The sequence below is a fragment of the Rhinopithecus bieti genome, unplaced genomic scaffold (genome assembly GCF_001698545.2).
Source record: "Rhinopithecus bieti isolate Rb0 unplaced genomic scaffold, ASM169854v2 scaffold_11565, whole genome shotgun sequence".
Taxonomy (NCBI): Eukaryota; Metazoa; Chordata; class Mammalia; order Primates; family Cercopithecidae; genus Rhinopithecus; species Rhinopithecus bieti.
In genome coordinates this window covers 1,528,150-1,548,840 of record NW_016807049.1, presented here as the reverse complement: position 1 = coordinate 1,548,840, position 20,691 = coordinate 1,528,150, and the positions used below count along the sequence as shown (strand labels likewise).

Below are 20,691 nucleotides of genomic sequence, written 5' to 3'. Positions count from 1 at the left end.
AGGGAAATGGATTTGGTTTAGAATTCATGGTGATGGGGATAATCAACATCATGAGACTCTTGGCAGAAGTGTACTTACTTGCTTTGTCATTTATTTTGAAATATTCAACATAGTTCAATATATAAAATAAAATTTCATGAAAACTCATGTTTAAATATGAATTTATTAGTGATTACCTCATATTCTCAGTCTACCTCATGTTCTCAAAAACTGTGCTAGCAGACAAAATTTCTCACTATTTGGAGGAACCAGGCAACATACCCCATATTGTGTAGGTCTCATATTTTGAGATCATCTTGCTGTAACACAGCGAATTTTTGGATCCCATTTATTTTACTTTAAAAATAAAGCTGGTGTTTGGGTTTAGTTTTACTCTATATTTTAGAGGTGGTTAGTTAACAACTCGAGTGTTACTTATATAAAAGCCCGTTATTCAGAAATTTACAGTTCAAATATAGTTACTGTAAGTGTAGGGCTGTCTTTTACTACTTAGTTGTGTCAGTTAGCATGATGTTCTTAAAAAATATCCAAGAGATGTCCATCGACTAGAAAGTTTAGGATTCCCACTCTACCAACTATCCATTGAGCTCAGCACCCTGTACCTTCTGGAGCAGGTTTAGGATTCAGAAGTAGGCCTGTATTAGCAAATAATCAGAGACATTTCTTCTGCCTGACCTGAGATTTAACTGAATCTTGTTGCCAAGATGCTTCACATTTGTCTTGAGTGAGTGTTTTGTGTAGTTCAAAGACAGAGAGCTCTGACTTCAAGTTTTCAGATGTGATCAGACAATTCCTTTGTAATTTCTGCTAATAGATGATTTTATACATGGTAGCATTGGATCTGAGATTTTCCCTCATTTTGGCACCTACTATTGGTGACAGAGTCAGAAGATTAGAAACCCAAGCACCTCAGCTACCTCTAAAAATTGGGGAATGTTCATATCCAATAAAAACAACCAATAATTGGAAATAACCAAATCAGCTATGTAAATTTGCCAGAGGAATGTGGTTGGGTCATTCACTTCACCTGGGCCCATTGTAAACATATTTAACAAAGATACATCAGTACCAATGAAAATTAGGTTTTTGCTGCTGCTGTTTTGCTTTGTTTGTTTTTGTTTTATTGCACTTTGGGGAAAGAAGAACAAATTTACATTTTATCGATGATCTAAACATTTTCTTGTATCATAAAGTACCTATTCTTAGTACAAAGCTCTTAGTGCTCCTTAAATGAAGGCATCGTGAGCAGCCATATGGTGGCCTGCCCCTTAACCTAACACCGACTTTGAGGGGTTAAAAAATAAATTTTATTGAAACATTTTGATCTTTCTAAAAAGATATAGAACAGGAAAACTATTTTAAACTAAAATTGTAATGGAGCATTGGCAGAGTCCCTGAAGCACCTGCACGCAATGAACAGTTTGAAAACTGCTAGTGTAGGTGAAGGGAAACTAGCAAAGGATTATACGGAAGGGAATGACACTGTCAGATTTACATTTGAAAGATATTTCTGCATCTGTGGGAAGAGCAATTTTGATGAGAAAAATACTGAAAACACAGAACTCCGTTAAGAAGGCAAAGATGAATTAGAGCAATAGTGGTAGGAATGAAGAGAAGCTGGATTGAAAGATTATGTAGGAAGTAAAAGCTGCCAGTATTTAAGTCATTCTACTCTCTTCTAGTCTCATTTGTAGTCTTTCCAAAAAGCCATTAGGTTAGCTGTTTCCACTAAACCTGACTAGATGGTGTAATAGTGAAGAACCCAGACCTCTATTTAAATCACAGACCTGGAACTTACTAACTCTGTGATGCTGAGCAAATTACTTAACCTTTTGGTCCTCAATTTCCTCATCTGGAAAATGGGAATAATCATTTCTACCTCACAAGTTTAATAGTAGAGATAAAAAGGAAAAGATTCTATGCTAAAATATTACAATAGTGCCTAGCTAAGCAAACAGTAAACGGTTACTTTTTTTAACTCAAGAAAGAAGCAGTTGGCCGGGCGCGGTGGCTCAAGCCTGTAATCCCAGCACTTCGGGAGGCCGAGACGGGCGGATCACAAGGTCAGGAGATCGAGACCATCCTGGCTAACACGGTGAAACCCCGTCTCTACCAAAAAAATACAAAAAACTAGCCGGGCGAGGTGGCGGGCGCCTGTAGTCCCAGCTACTGGGGAGGCTGAGGCAGGAGAATGGCGTGAATCGGGGAGGCAGAGCTTGCAGTGAGCTGAGATCCGGCCACTGCTCTCCAGCCCGGGCGACACAGCGAGACTCCGTCTCAAAAAAAAAAAAAAAAAAAAAAAAAAAAAAGAAAAGAAAAGAAAGAAAGAAGCAGTTTAAGAAAGCACAATAAAAGCAAAAAAGGGTTGGGCACAGTGGCTCACGCCTATAATCCCAGCACTTTGGGAGGCGGAGGTGGGCGGATGAACTGTCAGGATTTGGAGACCAGCTTGGCGAACATGGTGAAACCTTGTCTCTACTACTAATAAAAAATTGGCCGGGTGTGGTGGCACGTGCCTGAAATCCCAGCTACTTGGGAAGCTGAGGCAGGAGAATTGCTGGAACCTGGGAGGCAGAGATCACACCACTGCACTCCAGCCTGGGTGACAGAGCGAGAGTCTGTCTAAAAAAAAAAAAAGATAGAAAAAAAAGCTATGTTAATGATCTAGATGAATATATTAAATAACAGCGTTAAAATTTAAGCAGTATTGCCAAAAGGAAAGCAGGCTGCATAAAAGAGAGTAAGTGAAATGAGTAAAACAATGTTATTTTTATTTAGTTGTGCTTGATTTCACCTGTTTATTACCAAGTGAAATTGCACATATAGCAGAGACTTCATCTGCAAAAATAAAATAAAATAGTGAAAGGTGAGAAGATGAAGAAAATAGATGTGCCAGTGTAAGATTCTTTACAATTTGCAAAAGGAATGACTCTCACTGGCACGTTAGCTTGGGTTTGTTAGAGAAGGAAAGGTGAGAAGATCGGATGACTTGCAATAACTGGCTGTTGGACTGAAGCAGAAGCAGTTGAATGCAGCTTTCCTGTTACATGAGTTCCTGGCAAGTCATGATCTCTGCATCTCTCTGGGTGCAAAGGTAGAATTTCTCCTGTGAAAAGCCAGAATAAGCTTTTCTTTGGTCTCTCTAATTAGGACTGAGAATGAAATAAATTATCAGAATATTAAAGCAGACTCCTCTGGAACTCCCATTAGATGTCCTGTGAACCTTTAATTCCTCTTGTACTTCGGAGCCTGAATTTGAGCAAAGAAGACATATGTTTATTCATGAAAATAGATGGAACTGCTGTCCTAGCATCCATTTCTGTTTGTAATTACAGGCATCCAGTTTCCCCTAGGGAATAAATTCTCATCTTTTTTGACCATTTTATTATGATAGAGTTTTTGGTCATCTAATAACACTTTTGTCACATAATATTAATGACAAATTGTGCTCACCTTGAATATCACCAAAAAAACAGACAACCTGGGTTGTCTGTTTTTTTTTTTTTTATGATAGTGGTGATAAATTTTCACTACTTTTAAAATTTATTCATTTATTTATTTTGAGTTCATCTCAGTCTTGGAATCAGGTAAATCTGGTTTATTGAGAAATTCTACATAATGTCATTTTGACAGAGTGGCAATGTATTTTCACATTGCTTCTAAAACTTATTCTCAATGATTTTATATCAGAATATAATCTCTAGGGTGACTAGAATTTAATACAGAAAGCAACACAAACAACTGTCCCCATTTTTTTTTCTCATACCCACGTGTAATCATAGCTCACCTTCCGCTATGCCAGGAAATGTCTCTGGATGCCTTCCAACACAGCGATTTATGATTTGATTGATTTATGATCCAATTGACTTATCAATCAAAGTTGCCACGTAAGACTAAACATAATATGCCACCCCGTCCTAGGCTGAAACCTTTCTACATGGTCCCGAGCTTGAGTAATTCTTCAGTTGGGCTGAGATGGCTGAAAATGTCTGATATAGGGCTTCTCTTTTATAAAGTATAAAGGAGTTTATTCATAAATGGTTAGTTTCCCGTTAAGAGTACAGATTCTACACTCCCAAAGTAAATGGCTACTCTAAACACAATTCTCTTTATTTATTTATATTTATTCTAACTAAAAAAACCTCTTTCATAACTTCTTTCAGCAAACCTTTATTGACATCCTTAAAAGTGGCAAGCACTATTCCAGGCACAGTAATAATCACAGGCAAAAATCTCTTCCCTCATGGCAATTGCATTTTAGTTACATTGTGGGGACACAGTCAATAAACGAATAAATGGAGTAAATTCATATAATGGCAGATGGAGATACTGCTATGGAGACAAATAAAACCGAGAATGAGACTAGGGAAGGGTTGTAATTTTAAACAGTGTGTCCTAGTAAGTGTGAATTTAGCAGACACATTTGAGCAAAGACTTGAAAGGTGTTGAGAAGCAAGCCTTGCAAGGCCCGGGGCATTGTCTTTTAAGCAGAGGTCACAGCAAATTCCTCCCACGTGTCTGATACTGTGATGTGTGAAGGAGGAACAGTGACAACACCCACCAGTGTGTCCAGAGGGCAGGAACCAAGGGCAGAGTGGGCGGAGATAAATGCAGAGAACAAGCAAATGAGAGGGAAAGAAGGACAGCAGGGAAAGACAGGAGGGAGAGGAGGTTTGAAAAAGATCAGAGACGGATCTGCTTGGAGCCTGTTAGGATGGGGCTGCGAATTAGCCATATCCCAGTGGAATGGTAAAAAGACTGCAGGAGTTCAAGGCAGAATGCAGGGAGCAATGCCTCCAGAGGGAGAGCTGAAATTAGCATCATGCTCGAGCCTGAGCCAGGCACAAGTGACCCAGATGGGATGTAAAGCTCCTTCCTTCTGGACTCAGGAGACTGAGGCAGGAGGATCACATGAGCCCAGGAGTTTGAGGCTGCAGTGTGATATGATTCTGCTTGTGGATAGCCACTACACTCCAGCCCAGGCAACACAGTGAGACATTGTCTCTAAAATATAAATAAATAAAATAATAAACACATAAATAAGTAAGGATCTTCCTTCTGCAGGAAGGAATAAATGATCGGAGGAGGCAGAGAGAGCCTGGTGTCAGAAGACCTAAAGTCACCATAATAAAATACCATCTCTAAAATACAAATAAATAAAATAATAAAAAAATGAATAAATAAAAATCTTTTTTCTGCAGGAGAAAATTATTTAATGGGAGAAGGCAGAGAGCGCTTGGTGTTGAAAGACCTAAAGTCGGCTCCGAGGAAATAATGGGTGGGAGGTGTTTAAAGTTCCAGGTAAAGGGGGAATCTACATTAAAAAAAAACTCATTTGAATAGATGTAGAGCCCAATCCCAATCCTAAAGCAGGGAAAGGAAGCACATTTGTTATAGCTATAGCCTCTATTCTTCTCATTCTGTTGCTGTGGTTTAAAAAACAAAAACAACAAACAAAACAGAAACACCTGATTCTTCAAAAGACTCGAGAGTAACATTTGATACTTATCTGTTATCATCTGGGAATACTAGTGAGGTAGAATGTTCACAGGACAGGACATGAAGCCCTTCCAAAGCATCCCGTGAGAGCTCCAGCACAGACAGGGCTAAAGACATGTAAATTAGCAGCTGGAGTGACCACATATAGAGCACTCATCAGAGTGAGGCATGAGGGGAGAGTGGCAGAAATAACCTACTCTCCGGATTTAAGGGCAGAAATCTGGATTCCCTGATGATGCCCCACATGTCACCAGTAAGACACTTAGACACAGAAAAGGTAGAGTGCTTCTCTTGCTATTACAATAAATATGAGAGTTAAGCTTCAACAGAATTGCTTTCCTTTGTTTTAAAGAGCAATATACAGAAATTCTTTCAAGAGTCCAACTCATCCTCAAGTCCACTAGTGTAAATTTCATAATGTATCAGGATCAAAATAATTTTTCAGTCTTCTCAGTGATTGACCCAAAATTTACAATAATCAGGAATACATCCTGTAGCAATGAAGTCTGTATTTATACATTGTTTTATGAAAATGAAGCCTCTTTCTTTTTGGTCAGGAAGTATCATTCTGATCATCCTTGGGTGAGAATTTGGGAGGGAGCAAAATGATCCATGGCATGGAACCCTATTATGAGAATGACCGCATGGAAGAGTAGTTCTTAACCTCCTGGGAATCGAAGACTCTGTTGAGAATATGCTAACTGCCATGGACATCTGATTAAAAACACAGGAAATAAAATACTTAGCACCTATGAAGTGACAGAAGTTTGCACTTTCAGGAGATTCATAGCTATTTTTCCTGATGTCTCATTAAATCAAAGATCCTAAAGTCATCCCGCTAGGGGAGAGGAAATTAAAATAAAATCAAGACCCAAGCCTCTCACCTTTCCTGATCTCCACTGCTTCATGCTGTCTTTTTTGTAGGTGCAGGGGAATTAAAGTGTCATCATTTATAAACCTACAATAAAATGCAGAGCCCTCACTACATTTAGTCTTCTAAACCTGAAAAGCTACCTAGATTTTCCTCAAAGGAATTATTCTCTGCACATCGTCTTTTTAAAAAAACTGTTTAGTAATGATGCTTAATGTAAAGCAGCTGTCGCCTCTCACAAAGAAGGCTCCACAGTGTTGCTGGATGAGTCATGAGTCATACATGAATATGGAATTAGCAAAATGATCATTTGCTCAATTGTCAAGTCCTGTCTCTGTAGAATGAATGCCTATTGTGAAAGTGCAAAGCTTCTGTGAAAATACCAAAAGGAGGGGAGGTGCTTTTATATGGGCTAGGAATATTGGACGCATCCTTGCTCAGGTAGAATAGTGTATACCCCATCCTGTAAGGAATGCAAAAGAAAACCGTTTTTGTTGTTGTTGTTGTTGTTTTTAGTTATCAGTAAAGTACAGTTAGTTCTTCTCCGTAACCCCTGGGAAATGTACTTTGAAACCAGAGGCACCCATTTCAGTATAGAGGAACCTTTTAGAACCTTCTACCTTCTACCAGTCTCTCCTCAGGAATTAGTTAAATTGGGGTTAGGGCCAGACAGCTGAGAACTTAATTGACATAGATATATGTAAAATTAAGTATGAGAAGTAGCCCCTCAGACATGTGGATTAAAATTAAATTAGCTTTCTAAGTTCAAATGACTTGCTTTAAACCTGCCATAATCTGAACATTTGTGTCCCCTCAAAATTCGTAAGTTAAACTCCTAATACCCAAGATGATGGTGTTAGGGGGTGGGCCCTTTGGGTGGCGATTAGGCGGTAGAGTTGAGCTCTCAGGAATGAAATTAGTATCCTTGTAAAGGAGATCCTAGAAAGTCCCCTCATCCCTTCCACTCTGTGAGGACACAGTGAGAAGAAGGCTCCCTCTATGAACCAAAGTAAGCCCTCATCAGACACCACGTCTGCCAGTGCCTTGATCCTGGACTTCCCAACCTCCATAGCTGTGAGAAATAATTGATCTTGGACTTCCCAACCTCCATAGCTGTGAGAAATAATTGTCTGTTGTTTATTACTATCAAGTTTATGGTACTTTTTTAAACAGTAGCTTGGAAAGACTAAGACAAGGCCTACGTAAGAGACCTTAGTGGGAACTGAGTGAGGTAAGTCATCCTTCACAGAAGAGTGAAAGATACGGAAAATGCCCCAACTGTAATGGAAAGAGGAGAGTACCTCAAAGCTTCAAATATTTAGAAATATGTATGTGCTTATATCATTAGAAATCATATTCTTTGAGGCTTAGAAAAGAGAATGTTCATTAATATAAACCTTCTGAAAGTTGTCAGAATGTACATTTATGCTTTTTCTGAGGAACATTATCAAACAGCAGGAGAGTAACCTAGGCATTTTAACAAATGTTATTTCTGATAAACATATTTTTCCTAGAGAAGCATGTCTCTTAAATGGTAAACATTAATATAGTGGGAGAATAAATTGTTTCCAAATTATACAGTTATGTTCAAAGCTTGGGGAGGTTATATATTTTTATTTTTATTTTTTTGCTTTTTTTTTTGACAGAGTCTTGCTCTGTTGCCCAGGCTGGAGTGCTGTGGCATGATCTGGGCTCACTGCAAACTCCACCTCTCGGGTTCACGCCATTCTCCTGCCTCAGCCTCCCGAGTAGCTGGGACTACAGGCGCCCGCCACCGCGCTCGGCTAATTTTTTATATTTTTAGTAGAGACGGGGTTTCACCGCATTAGCCAGGATGGCCTCGATCTCCTGACCTCGTGATCCACCCGCCTCGGCCTCTCAAAGTACTGGGATTATAGGCGTGAATCATCGCGCCCAGCCTATTTTTATTTTTTAAGTCAGTGTGGAAGGCAACTTCATAGGCATACTTCAAATTACTCTATAGTTTTACACTGTTGAGATGAAGACCACATGCTAATGAGAACTTAACAAATGCAGTGTAATAACAGCAATGCTCTCATGAACATATGTGATTTTAATCCCTTCTTAAGTATTAAAGTGTACAATCTGTAGATAATGGTTAAGATTCTAGATTTAGGTTTGGATTTAGACAGTTGAGATTTTAGAGGGTTACACTCTGCTTTCCAGTTTGTGCTATTCTAAGCTGTTTAGTTTATCGTTTCTATGACATTCCAAGTCAAACGAGGACAGCTTGATTTTGCTGATAGCTGATGAAACTGTAAAATGCTGCATAATTAGATAGAAGGGAAGTATCTATTTAAGAAGGAAAATAAACATCCAGGAAGTTATTCTATGAGGGGGGAAAAGTGATATGAAAAATATTTTTGCCCTGTTACCAGACTTTTCCAAGAATTTAGATTTAGCTTCTGTTTACAGCATTGTTTGCCATTCCTGGATGTCTTTATATAATTGAGGTAAATAATTGACATTTGAGTGGTACTTTCTGGGCATGAAAGTGCTTCACACATACTGACTCCCTTAGTACTCCAAAATAATTGTACGAAAAATATTGCCATTACTCAGTTTAATAATAAAGACCACTTGAGCTGCCTCAAGTTAGATTATTTTCCCAAAGTTATACAGGGTAAGTGACAAAACTGGGAATATTTTGTCTTTTCCCCACTATCATGCTGCCTTTAGCTTGAGAATCTCTAAGACTGAAAATGAGGAGTCAGTCATCTTGATTTGTCTAAAATCTCCTGACGTGTATCTCTGCTGCAATCTCCTCACACAAACTCCATCCCTCCTACATACTGGTGATTCATAAAGCAGAAGCAATCAAGTCGCTACCTACTCAGGAGGCTGCTAGCATCTTAGCCCAGGAATCAAGGCTTTTAAAATACAGCCAAACCACATCTTCAGTAATCGTTACAACAGTTATAGCAATTGCTTACACAGTGTTCCTATTTATTATGTGCAAGACACCATTCCAATAATTTTGCATATATTATCTCATTTAATCCTAACAACAACGACAACAAAAACTCATGAGGAAGGTACTATTAGGACATCAGTTTTCCAGCAGAGGAAATATGGAAATTTGGAAAATGAAGCCACTTGTTCAGGATATCCTGTCTTCCCTCTCACTGGGTTCATGATATACTGCCTTTTCTTTCCATTAACAAGGTGAGAAATCGAAGGGTTGGGGGTGTACCACACCTGGATATGAAGCGCCATCTGTACTTGGGAGGGGAAACTGAGGACTGTAGGTGTGATGCATTATGGAATTTGGAATATTTCATAAATTTGTTTTACAGTGAAAGAGAAAGCTTAGAGAATGACAAGTTATGCAAGAAAATGCTATTCTCAAAGACCAAGAAAGAGGCACAGTGGGTGCAAGATAATCCCATTGATAATAAATTGGGATACCACACGAATTAACATGTATGACCACATCCAACTAAACGCTGATTATACAGAAGATTTCTGAAATATACTAAAGATGTAAAAGTTGGGGGGCAATTAAGTAAACACAAAAGAAAAGAGAAGAAATGGAAATGGAAATTGGAATGTTGTTCAAGCAAATTTACATAATTAAACCAACTATACACTAATTATATGAAACCCTTCTGAAACATACTGGATGTTTACAAGGAAAAAAAAATAAATAGCAAACAGGTGAAACAAGAAGAAATAGAAATATCAAACTGCATTGATATAAAAGAAAGAGATTTGTTACTGAAACCGAAACTGCTGTTTTGTTCTGAATGATGGAATGCAATGTTTGTGACTGGAGGAACACCCTCTTGGTGCTGCTTTCAAAGCCGGATTTCAACTGGAGAACAGAAGAGAAAGACACTGAAGGCCGGGCGCGGTGGCTCAAGCCTGTAATCCCAGCACTTTGGGAGGCCGAGACGGGCGGATCACGAGGTCAGGAGATCGAGACCATCCTGGCTAACACGGTGAAACCCCGTCTCTACTAAAAAATACAAGAAACTAGCCGGACGTGGTGGCGGGCGCCTGTAGTCCCAGCTACTCAGGAGGCTGAGGCAGGAGAATGGCGTAAACCCGGGAGGCAGAGCTTGCAGTGAGCTGATATCCGGCCACTGCACTCCAGCCTGGGTGACAGAGCGAGACTCCGTCTCAAAAAAAAAAAAAAAAAAAAAAAAAGACACTGAAAAGATGGCTCCCTCCATAGTGGAGCACTTTAATTGGGTTTTGTGCAAGATAGGACTGGGGAATCCCAGAGCTGATTTTGGAGATATGACATAAAAAGAGATTTATCTGAATTGGAAAATAAGGGGAATTTGTTGTTCATTCTTTGTTATTTCTTAGTTCTAAGAAGGAGGGGGAAGATAAATATCGAAAATTATATTTACCATGTTTCTCTTTGGACTATATAAATGTTCTTGTTCATCTCTAAGTTCTCAGTAAAACACAACACAGATAAACCCTCATGTGTAAGTCTCTCAGTATGTGGGGTTCTGAGTGTGTGATTCTGTGTGTATGTTTATGTGTGTGTGTTTGCATTTAGTGCTCCAGGTGATCATTGGTTAAATCCTGAAGTATCCAAACACCTTCCAAGCTTCTTAAGGTTTTCTCATTTCTCTTAGGCAAATAATATTTTTTTAAGTGTGAACACTAACTATTATTTTCAACTATGTCACATGAACAGCTTTGTGCACTTTCTCGGAATGTAACTTTCATATACTGTTGGAGATGAAATGTACAATATGTGCAAAATTCATTTGAGGAAACTCTGTCCAAATCTGTAACACTGATGTTACAGAAAAGCAGAAAATGTACTCATTAGGTTGCCTCACTAAAGTATTGTAAACTATTATTAACCTTACCATGGCCGGTAATTTCTGCCTGAAAAGATTATACAGGAGACAGAATACCCTTTCCTTTTAATACACATTCCTAGTTTTGAGAAACGCCCCTTTGCAACCATGCATACTTCTCCACACTGGGTCTAAATCATTAATGATTCACCTAAATTATTAACACTCTCAAGAGATCGAAAAACATTACACACCAACAGTAAGTAGTAAAGGCCATGTTAACTTAGACACCTTGACACATAGACATAGAAAATGCTTATAGTTTCAGTTCTATAATTTCAACCAAAAATAAATATAAGAACACAGCTACTACCTGTCTAGATATGAAATAACTTTTCTCCTTCCTAATGAGCAAAAAAAATCTTAATTGATTTCAGCTAAAATAGAAAAATAAGCCATCAAGCTAATCAATAACAAAACAGACCCTATGTCCTCTCTCATCCAAGGGATAAAATATCTCCATAGGTTATTAATCCATTTATAGTGATCAACAAATATTCAGACAATAAAAGCTAACTCCTAATAATTGCTGCCACTAATGAGGAATAATAACTTATCAGCCTTTAACAAACCAAAAGCAAAACAAAACACAAAAATATTGGAGAGAGGAAAGAAATTTTTGAAAAAATAGAGTCGACAAAGTTCTACTGTCACGTTGGCTCTATCATAAGGAGGTTTATTCTGTTCATGAACTGTACCACGTCTCTGGTGATGAAGTTTATTTGGTTCTGTCAGGTCAAGCATTTGGGTGGAAGACCTCTGAAATTATATAAAGTTACCATATCTAAACATTGGGATACCAGTGCACAAATGGAAAAACAGATCAATGAAAGATGAAATAGTCTCAAAGGTTCCATAGAGTATGTAGAATAATTTAATACAGGCTTACAGAGGCACCACACATCACTAGAAACAAATAAGGATTTTTCAATAAAAGACTCTGAAAGAATTAGTTATTTGGAAAGAAAATAAGATTAAGTCATGATCTTTTACTAGCTAGCACAATAAAGTCCAAATATATCAAATAAAAAAACAATCACTTTCATAACTACCAGAAAAAAAAAAATAAGATCATCATATTTGCAGTGTTTGGGGAAAGACTTTCTAACATTTTATTTTAAAACTCAGATACAGAGATTAGATTGTATGGTACTGTTGATCTGTAGTCCGTTCTCATATCTGACCACTTTAAAGCTCTCTTTTTGCCTCATTTATTGTTTGAGCTGATGTTCGTGTCTCTTATCCACTCTCTTTCTACTCCTCTCATAGAGGACCATTTTGCTATTTTTAAATGTTTGCTATTTTCTGTTTATATGTGTTCATTATATACATTTGTTTTAAATTTTCATAAATACCATCATTTGTATATCTTATTCTACATTTATATTTCATGCTTTTAAAATCCCTCATGTTACTGTGTTTACAATTATAACTGCTTCAAACTGCTGCATAACTTCATGGTCAGCAGACATGGAGTGTGTTTTGTTTGTTTTTGTTTTGTTTTGTTTTGTTTTGTTTTTGGAGATGGAGTCTCGCTCTGTCTCCCAGACTAGGCATGGAGTGTTTTTATGTTTCATTTTTGGTTTTGGTTTGTTCAAGGCCATTACATTATGAATCCTCATTCGTTGTAGCAATGAATGGGGTTTTGGGTCTTTGGTCTGATTATTTCACGATCGGTATAAATGGATTGATGGTTTATAGATATCTTTTACTCCCTGGGTGAGAGATGACAGACAGTCTGTTTTGTTACTGATTTGTTTTATTCCTATTAGTTTGTCCATGTCTTATTGGACAAAGCTAGTGCCATGGCCAGGTGCAACATCAATGTATAAGGAAATAGTTCTCTCACTTAACTGAAAAAGTAAAAGACTGACATCAATAACCCAGTCTGCCATAGAAGCTATTTAAGGCAACATTAAAGTTGTCAGGAAAATTCTTGGTGTTTCAGTAACTTGTTCAACAGACACATCTGAAACAACTGGTAGGGGAAGAGTATGGAAAGTGATAGGGGCTGAAAGAGCAGAAAAAGAATAGGCTGGGAATGAAATTAGAGTTAAGATAGATGAATAGAGGTGTTTTCCCTAGGATAAGCACTCTAGCATTCAGAAGATGAAGAAATGCATTTTGAGCAGCATACAGGAGCCAGTCAATTGAACTAATGGATATCATTCCCCCAACTTTTCCTATTGAAAAATGTAGTAGATTGGAGAATATGAAAAAAAATTCAAGCTGGTAAAAGTAAATATCCTTTATTTCAAATTCTCTCCCTTCAAGCAAAGATGCTTAAGAGACTTTTTGCTGTCCCTTTAAGCATCCCACAGTCCTTTGAGAGTTAGGAGCACTGGAGCCTAAATGACTCCCCTAGCCTGAGGGAGCTCCATTGTGATAGCATTTGAGGAGCTGTATGCAAGTTATTCTAGCTTTATACCCTTACCTCTGGATCATGGTCCTATTAATAGAATTATGCTGAATAAAATATAAAACAGTTGAAATGAATGACTACGTCTTAATTAAAAATAAATTTTAAAAAAAGCACTCACCTCCACATTGTTCCTTAATTGGGAAAGGCAATTAGCCACATTTTAGAACATTTCTAATTTATTCAGAATTTCCATGATATTAACTTCTTCCTAGTATGAGCTTGGATCTGGTAAGATTCATTCATTTTTAAACCTGAGACTCATTCATCTACATATATAAATGAGAGTTAGTCATTTATAACACTATTTTCTATTTGTGCTTGCTCACATATTCTATATGCCAGTCGATCTGCTCCTCAATGGAAGCATATTTAATCAGTACATCAGCAATGCTACATTTCCGTTCACAGCAGAGCAAATGAGATTCCAATGCTATCTTCAAAAAAAAATTCTTGACTTAGAAAAACATCTAAAAACAACTTTTCATATTAATTCCTTAAGCACATTTCTAAAAATAATTTTGATTTATTTTATTTTCTCCTATAGCAAGAAGGGCAGCACTCTAGCGTTGGTGCGGCACTATTGAGAAGCAACATAATTAAGTTGCCAAGCCATGTATCTGATGACAATTCAGTACGCCAAATAGAGGTGGAATCTGGCACTTAAAACAGCCTTCTGTTACTCTAGGTAGTTAGTCAGACATGAACAGGGCGGGATAGGTACCCTCCACACACACCAGGAATATCCAGCGACCATCAGGTCATGGTCAATCAATGTTAACTGTCTCTCTAAAATAATAATTGGTCACAGCCAGTGGCCCCAGGGGAAAGGCAGTCTCCCAATAAAGAGGTGAAACCTGAAACTGGTGATCAGCAGCGTCCTGAGGAGATCTCAGGAGTTGGGTGACTGGGTTCAAGCATGCACACTAAGAGGCAAAACAGTGGAGTTTAACTGGTATATGACCTTCCGAAATATTCGACTGGTAAGGGAAGAACGGCCCCAGTGAGCATTTGTACAACTCCAATAAACACACTGCGCCTGAGGCCCCTCCTGAGTGCTAGCCGGCCACTGTACGTGGAGACAGGCCAAGGGAAGAAGCAGGGGAGAAGTGACGCAAGACCCCGGAAGCATGCCAACATATAAAACCCCAAGTCAAAGGTCAAACAGTGCACTTGCTCTCTCACGTTGCCCAGTGAGCCCTATTCCAACGGCAGTTTACTAGCTTTCATTCCTGCTCCAGAGCTTTTTGATAAATTTTGACTCCTGCTCTAAAACTTGCCTTGGTCTCTCCTTCTGCTTTATGCCCCTCAGTCAAATTCTTTCTTCTGAGCAGGCTAGAATTGAGGTTGCTGCAAACCCGTATGGATTCGCAGCTGGTAACAAACTTTGGTGCCACATGACTTGGATATGTTCCACTGCTAACACTTTCCCCTTTAGTCCTAAATCAAAAACTGAAATCGTGATTGATCTCAATTGTCAAAATCCTTATTGGGTCAGGGGGTCAGGATTATAAAATATTTCCTGAATACAAATGAAGACCGAATTGGTAGAGATGTTTAGATAATAGTCCCTTGCTTACTTGACATTGAAATCCCTGCTTACCAGTGCCCCAAACCAGGTATCTGGTCTTTAGATTCCATCTGGATCCCATTATATGAAATGGGATTAACATCTAATCTGGTCACTCAGTAGTCCATGCTAGAAATTCAAGAAAGATGGAATTTGGCTTTCCTTGTAGCTTTCTCTGTTTCCAGAAACAGTCACAGCTGAAACTGCTATGGACTGCAGAGGGGATTTTCATTTCAATGCTAATATTTTATCACAGCAATATTCACTCCAAAATTAACAATTACACTAATTATTTGTGTTTTCTTCCTTATTTCCTTCCAAGTACCTCAGTCACATTCATCCTGACCCCCACAGGGAGAGGTGTGCTAGCAGCGGGAGGCAAGGAAGGTCAGGCTTTACATCTGCCACATGGAAGACATAAGTAAGCTTACCTTAAAGGCTCATGGGATAAAGGATCTAGTCACCAGATGCAGTGGTCAAACTGATCACGCAGCCTTTTATTAGATTTCTCTCCTTCCTTGCTTCACTCCTCCATCCCTCACTTTTGCTCCCTGGGATGGTGTTTCAGAAACAACGACTTGCACATATTTTTTTTTTCTCTCAAGCTCTGCTTTTGGCAGAACCCAGCCCAAGAAGTCTGAACCCTCATGTTTCCATCTCTCTCTCTCTTGCTCTGTCTGATTACCTTTCTCTCTATCCACCCACCCTTGTTAAGGACTTATAATTTAGACCAAAATGACTGGATTGAGACAAAGAATACATCAACAATAATTAGCAAGATGTATTAGTCTGTTCTTATGCTGCTGATAAAGACATACCTGGGACTGGGCAATTTGCAAAGAAAAAGAGGTTCCACATGGCTGGGGAGGCCTCACCATCATGGTGGAAGGCGAAAGGCACATCTTACATGGCAGCAGGCAAGAGAGAAGTGAGAACCAAGTGAAAGGGGTTTCCCTTTATATAACCATCAGATCTCATGAGACTTATTCACTACCATGAGAACAGTATAGGGGCAACTGCCACCAGGATTCAATTATCTCCCACCAGGTCCTTCCCACAACATGGGGGAGTTATGGGAGTTAAATTCAAGATGAGATCTGGATGGGGACACAGCCAAACCATTCACCAGGCATGCTAATGAATGCTGAAACACAAGCACTTTCCAATTTTTTGGTATATTGTTCTAGAGTTTTTCTTTGGACATTTAAATATTTACATATGTACATGTATTTTTACAAAAATGAAATACCATTATACATAGCCACACACACATACATACATGTCAAGACTCTATTTTTCAGTTAAACTTAATGTAGCATTTACTGATTTCAGTAATTCTAGATATAGCACCCATTTTTATAACTGCAACATGTTAACATTGCAAAATTTGGATGGTTGACTCAGATTTAAATATAATTCCTTATTAATAAACATTTAGTTTATTTCCAGTTTTTTATTGTGATAAGACAGTATGTCAAAAGCATCACTTTAGATGCATCCCTCCCACAAATTATTTTCTTAATGTAAATTTCAGCTTGAACAGTATTCAGTTTTATGGAAAATTTTACCAATTGACATTCCTACCAATAGCAGGTTATGAGGTATGCTTCATCACACTCTCACAAGCAATTAATGCTAATACTAATTCTTTTGGGTATTCTGACAACAAGTACACAAACACATTTTATAAATAGAGATGATATGTTCACAAATATATCGTTTAATCTGTATGTATTTGACTATTGATGCAGCATATGTTAGCCTGTTTGGGTTTCGAGCTTTGGTATGCTTCCTCTTGTCAATTGCCTATTCGTTTCCTTCCTCTAATAGTTCACAATGAGTTCTTATAGTAGTCATTCATTTCTTTTTTTTTTTCTTTTTTTTTTTTTCCTCAAGCACATGCACTTTATTGAATGTCATTGTAGACAGGTGTGTGGGGATAAAATGCTGTATCTAGGGGCAGGACCAAGGGGACAGGACCAACAGCCCCAGCGTGAGGGCCAGCATTGCAAAGTGGAGTACCAGGGTCGCAGGCTATGGGCAGCTACTAGTAACCCTGTTTTTCCTGTATGATCTGTAACATAATGTGGTAGATCATCACAGAACCAAACACCAGTAACAGGATGAATCCAATGGTCATGAGGATGCCCACAATCAGGGCCGACACGTACAGGCACTTGGCAGTGGAGGCATAGGCCTGGGCCCCAGTCACGTTGCCAACCATCTTCCTGTCCCTAGACTTCATGAAGTAGGCGAATGCTATGAAGCCCAGGCAGCACCAGTTCAAGAAGATGGTGTTGAACAGGGACCAGACGACATGGTCGGGCACGGAGGTCTTGCTGTGGATGTTGAACACAGTGGACCTTGGGAGGATGGTGCTAAGGGGTGCCCCCAGCACAGTCACCTCGTGCTCCTCCTTGTGCATTTTCTGTCTTTGGGGAAGGAAGTGTTGAGTGAAGGTTTGAGAAGTGTGGTTTTCGGCGTGGAGGGAAGGGCAGCTGCAGTGTCTGGATGCTGGGTTGGTGCTCAGTGAGCCCTGCTTTCCCCTATTGTTTCCAGTAGTAATTCATTTCAATGGCACTGAGGGAGGTTCTACAAGAGTCTTCAGAAGCTGCAGATACAGTGGTAAGCATGAAACATGGCTCTGCCCACTGGAGCATAGAGTCTAGCAAAAAAGATGGTCACTAACAATTACAGCTACAATGAAGGTTGGAAAATAATTCTCTGGCACAGAAAATGTACTGCAAGAGAGGTCAGAGAATCGGGCCATCAGGGAAGACCAGCTGAGGAATTAAGACAAGTTGAGACCGAAGAGTAAGTGAAAGTCAGTGAGGTGAAGAAGGACACAAGAATACTTCATGGAGACAAAAAAGACATAAAAACACAGGGAAGGCTGGGCGCGGTGACTCACACCTGTAATCCCAGCACTTTGGGAGGCCGAGGCGGGCGGATCACAAGGTCAGGAGATCGAGACCAGCCTGGCTAACACAGTGAAACCCGGTCTCTACTAAAACTTCAAAATATTAGCCGGGCACGGTGGTGGGTGCCTGCAGTCCCAGCTACTCGGGAGGCTGAGGCAGGAGAATGGCGTGAACCCGGGAGGCAGAGCTTGCAGTGAGCCGAGATCGCACCACTACACTCCAGCCTGGGCAACAGAGAGAGACTCCATCTAAAAAAAAAAGAAAAAAAGGCCACAGGGAAAAAGTGTATTATGTTTGAATATATTAACCCTTTGTCAACCATATATATGCATATATATTCAATATATAAAACATTTTTTAGATTATTGTTTGGTTTGAGCCATTTTGCCAAATGCAAGTATCAAAATTTTATTGTCAAATATGTAAATCTTTTCCCTTAAGATTTTAGGTTTGGGTGTATGCCTAGATAAGGTTATGTTCACATTCACTTATATTTCTTCTAGTATTTTTTCTTCTTCTTTTTTCTCTTAACTCTCAGACCATCACACAGAACTTCCTGTACTTTTCTCATTTTATTTTTTCTCTTTCATATTTTTACAGTCTGGAATGTATCTGGTTGTAGAGTATAAAATGGGTATCATTTTATTTCAGAGAATTTACGTTCTTTTTTTCTCAAAAGCTTACATTATCTAGTAGGTTCCCCTACTTTGCCACAGAACTTTCTTAAAGCAAATATATATCCCCCACCACACACTGGTTCAAATCCTCACAGAAATAACAGAACTTCCAAACATTACCAACATCTCCTGCTCTCTGGCCCAACACATCCTTTCTCCAGGGTTCTCTTTGACCTTCACTCCTGATTTTCACCTCAATTTTTCTTTTAAAAATTCTTACATATTACTAACCCAAATTAAGTAAATTTGTTTGGTATTCTTTATTAACCCACCAACCAAAAAAAAAAAGACATTAATATCCATTAATATGAAAATGAAATATAAATAAGAAATACATTTTACCTTCTTTGGAAGTATGTCATTCAATGAAAGTTTTCACTAATTTTTTTAAATATATTTTTTTCTAAAATAACTAAGAGTAAAGGGATTCACTCTAAAAGTAACTGGTACTTAGATTGTATGACATTGGCACAATAAAAGGCAATGAAATAATTTAGAGAGTGCTCTTCACCAAAATAAGCCAATTTGTATAGCCAAATTCTCACAAAGAGGATTAACCTGTCCCCGAAGCAGCAGTACTTACTGGATGTTGAGAAATACAAAATACCTGTGCTTGTAGCAGCGTGAAACCTGGCCTATGGTCCCAAAATATTACCAGAAATATAAAATCAATAATATACACATCATTAAATACATTCCATATTTTAGAGGCTACTCACTAAAGCTGCTTAGAACCTTCTGAATTAGTAATTAAAATACAAAACTAAAAGTATTATTTTCTTACTACAGCAATAAAATGCAGGGATTTTTTTTTTCTCACTGAATATTCTTTTGTGATTTTAAAGACATGACATGTGAACTCTGACATTGCCAGAGAGATAGCACTGGCTCTTGTATTTAAAACTCTTTTATTTAAAACCTATGTTCAACCTTTTCCTAAATGATTATTGCCTATGGTCAGTAACAAGATGGTGGTCTAGAGTCTAAGCTCATTAACACTTTGCCTGATTTGGCAAACATTATTCCTTTTTTAGTAAGGTTTACATCCTGATTGATTTAGTGATATTGCTGGGGTGAGAGTAGCAGGATTACTGCTAGGAAAGAAAAAAATGATGTTTTTTCACACTGATTTGAAGGTCAGTTGTTCATACTGACCCAGTGAGTTCTCCATCTTGCAGCAATGATCAGCAAAGAGCAGCAACAGTAAAAGTCTACCTCTAAGCCTGGGAGAGGATCAAGGAAGGCAAAGACGGTGTCAGCACTAGCACGCTGGTGAAGATAAGGAGGAGTGGCAAATGCCATGGCCAAGTGGGTCAGTCCAAGAAAAGAACAACAAGTTGGTCAAAATGCAGAGCCAGTAACTGAACATAGAATGTGTTCCTGTCCATGCCCGAGTTTGGTCTGAGCTTTTGCTTTCTGGTATGGACATTTGGGAAGGGAAGGACTTGGAGCCCAGAAGACAAGGCTTGCTGACACAGAGCCGGACTCCTGTAGAGGACAACATTCTGCTTCCTAAGAACAAGGTGTTGTGGTGGGTGTCTAAGAACAATGTCTCCCTAAAAGACTATCTCCCTGTTATCATTGATCTTTATCTTCCTGGAGAATATATGCTTTCCTGTTATCATTGATCTTTATCTTCCTGGAGAATATATGCTTTCCTGTTATCATTGATCTTTATCTTCCTGGAGAATATATGCTTTCCTGTTATCATTGATCTTTATCTTCCTGGAGAATATATGCTTTCCTGTTATCATTGATCTTTATCTTCCTGGAGAATATATGCTTTCCTGTTATCATTGATCTTTATCTTCCTGGAGAATATATGCTTTCCTGTTATCATTGATCTTTATCTTCCTGGAGAATATATGCTTTCCTGTTATCATTGATCTT

The 20,691-nt window shown here is 38.6% G+C and overlaps 1 pseudogene across 1 annotated transcript; it reads right to left on the bottom strand.

Moving 5' to 3' along the window:
• Positions 1 to 17,095: 17,095 nt before the first annotated feature.
• LOC108534422 (interferon-induced transmembrane protein 1 pseudogene) lies at positions 17,096 to 17,754 on the bottom strand (annotated as a pseudogene). The gene has a single exon (XR_001886971.1). The product of XR_001886971.1 is annotated as an interferon-induced transmembrane protein 1 pseudogene (transcript).
• Positions 17,755 to 20,691: the final 2,937 nt, after the last annotated feature.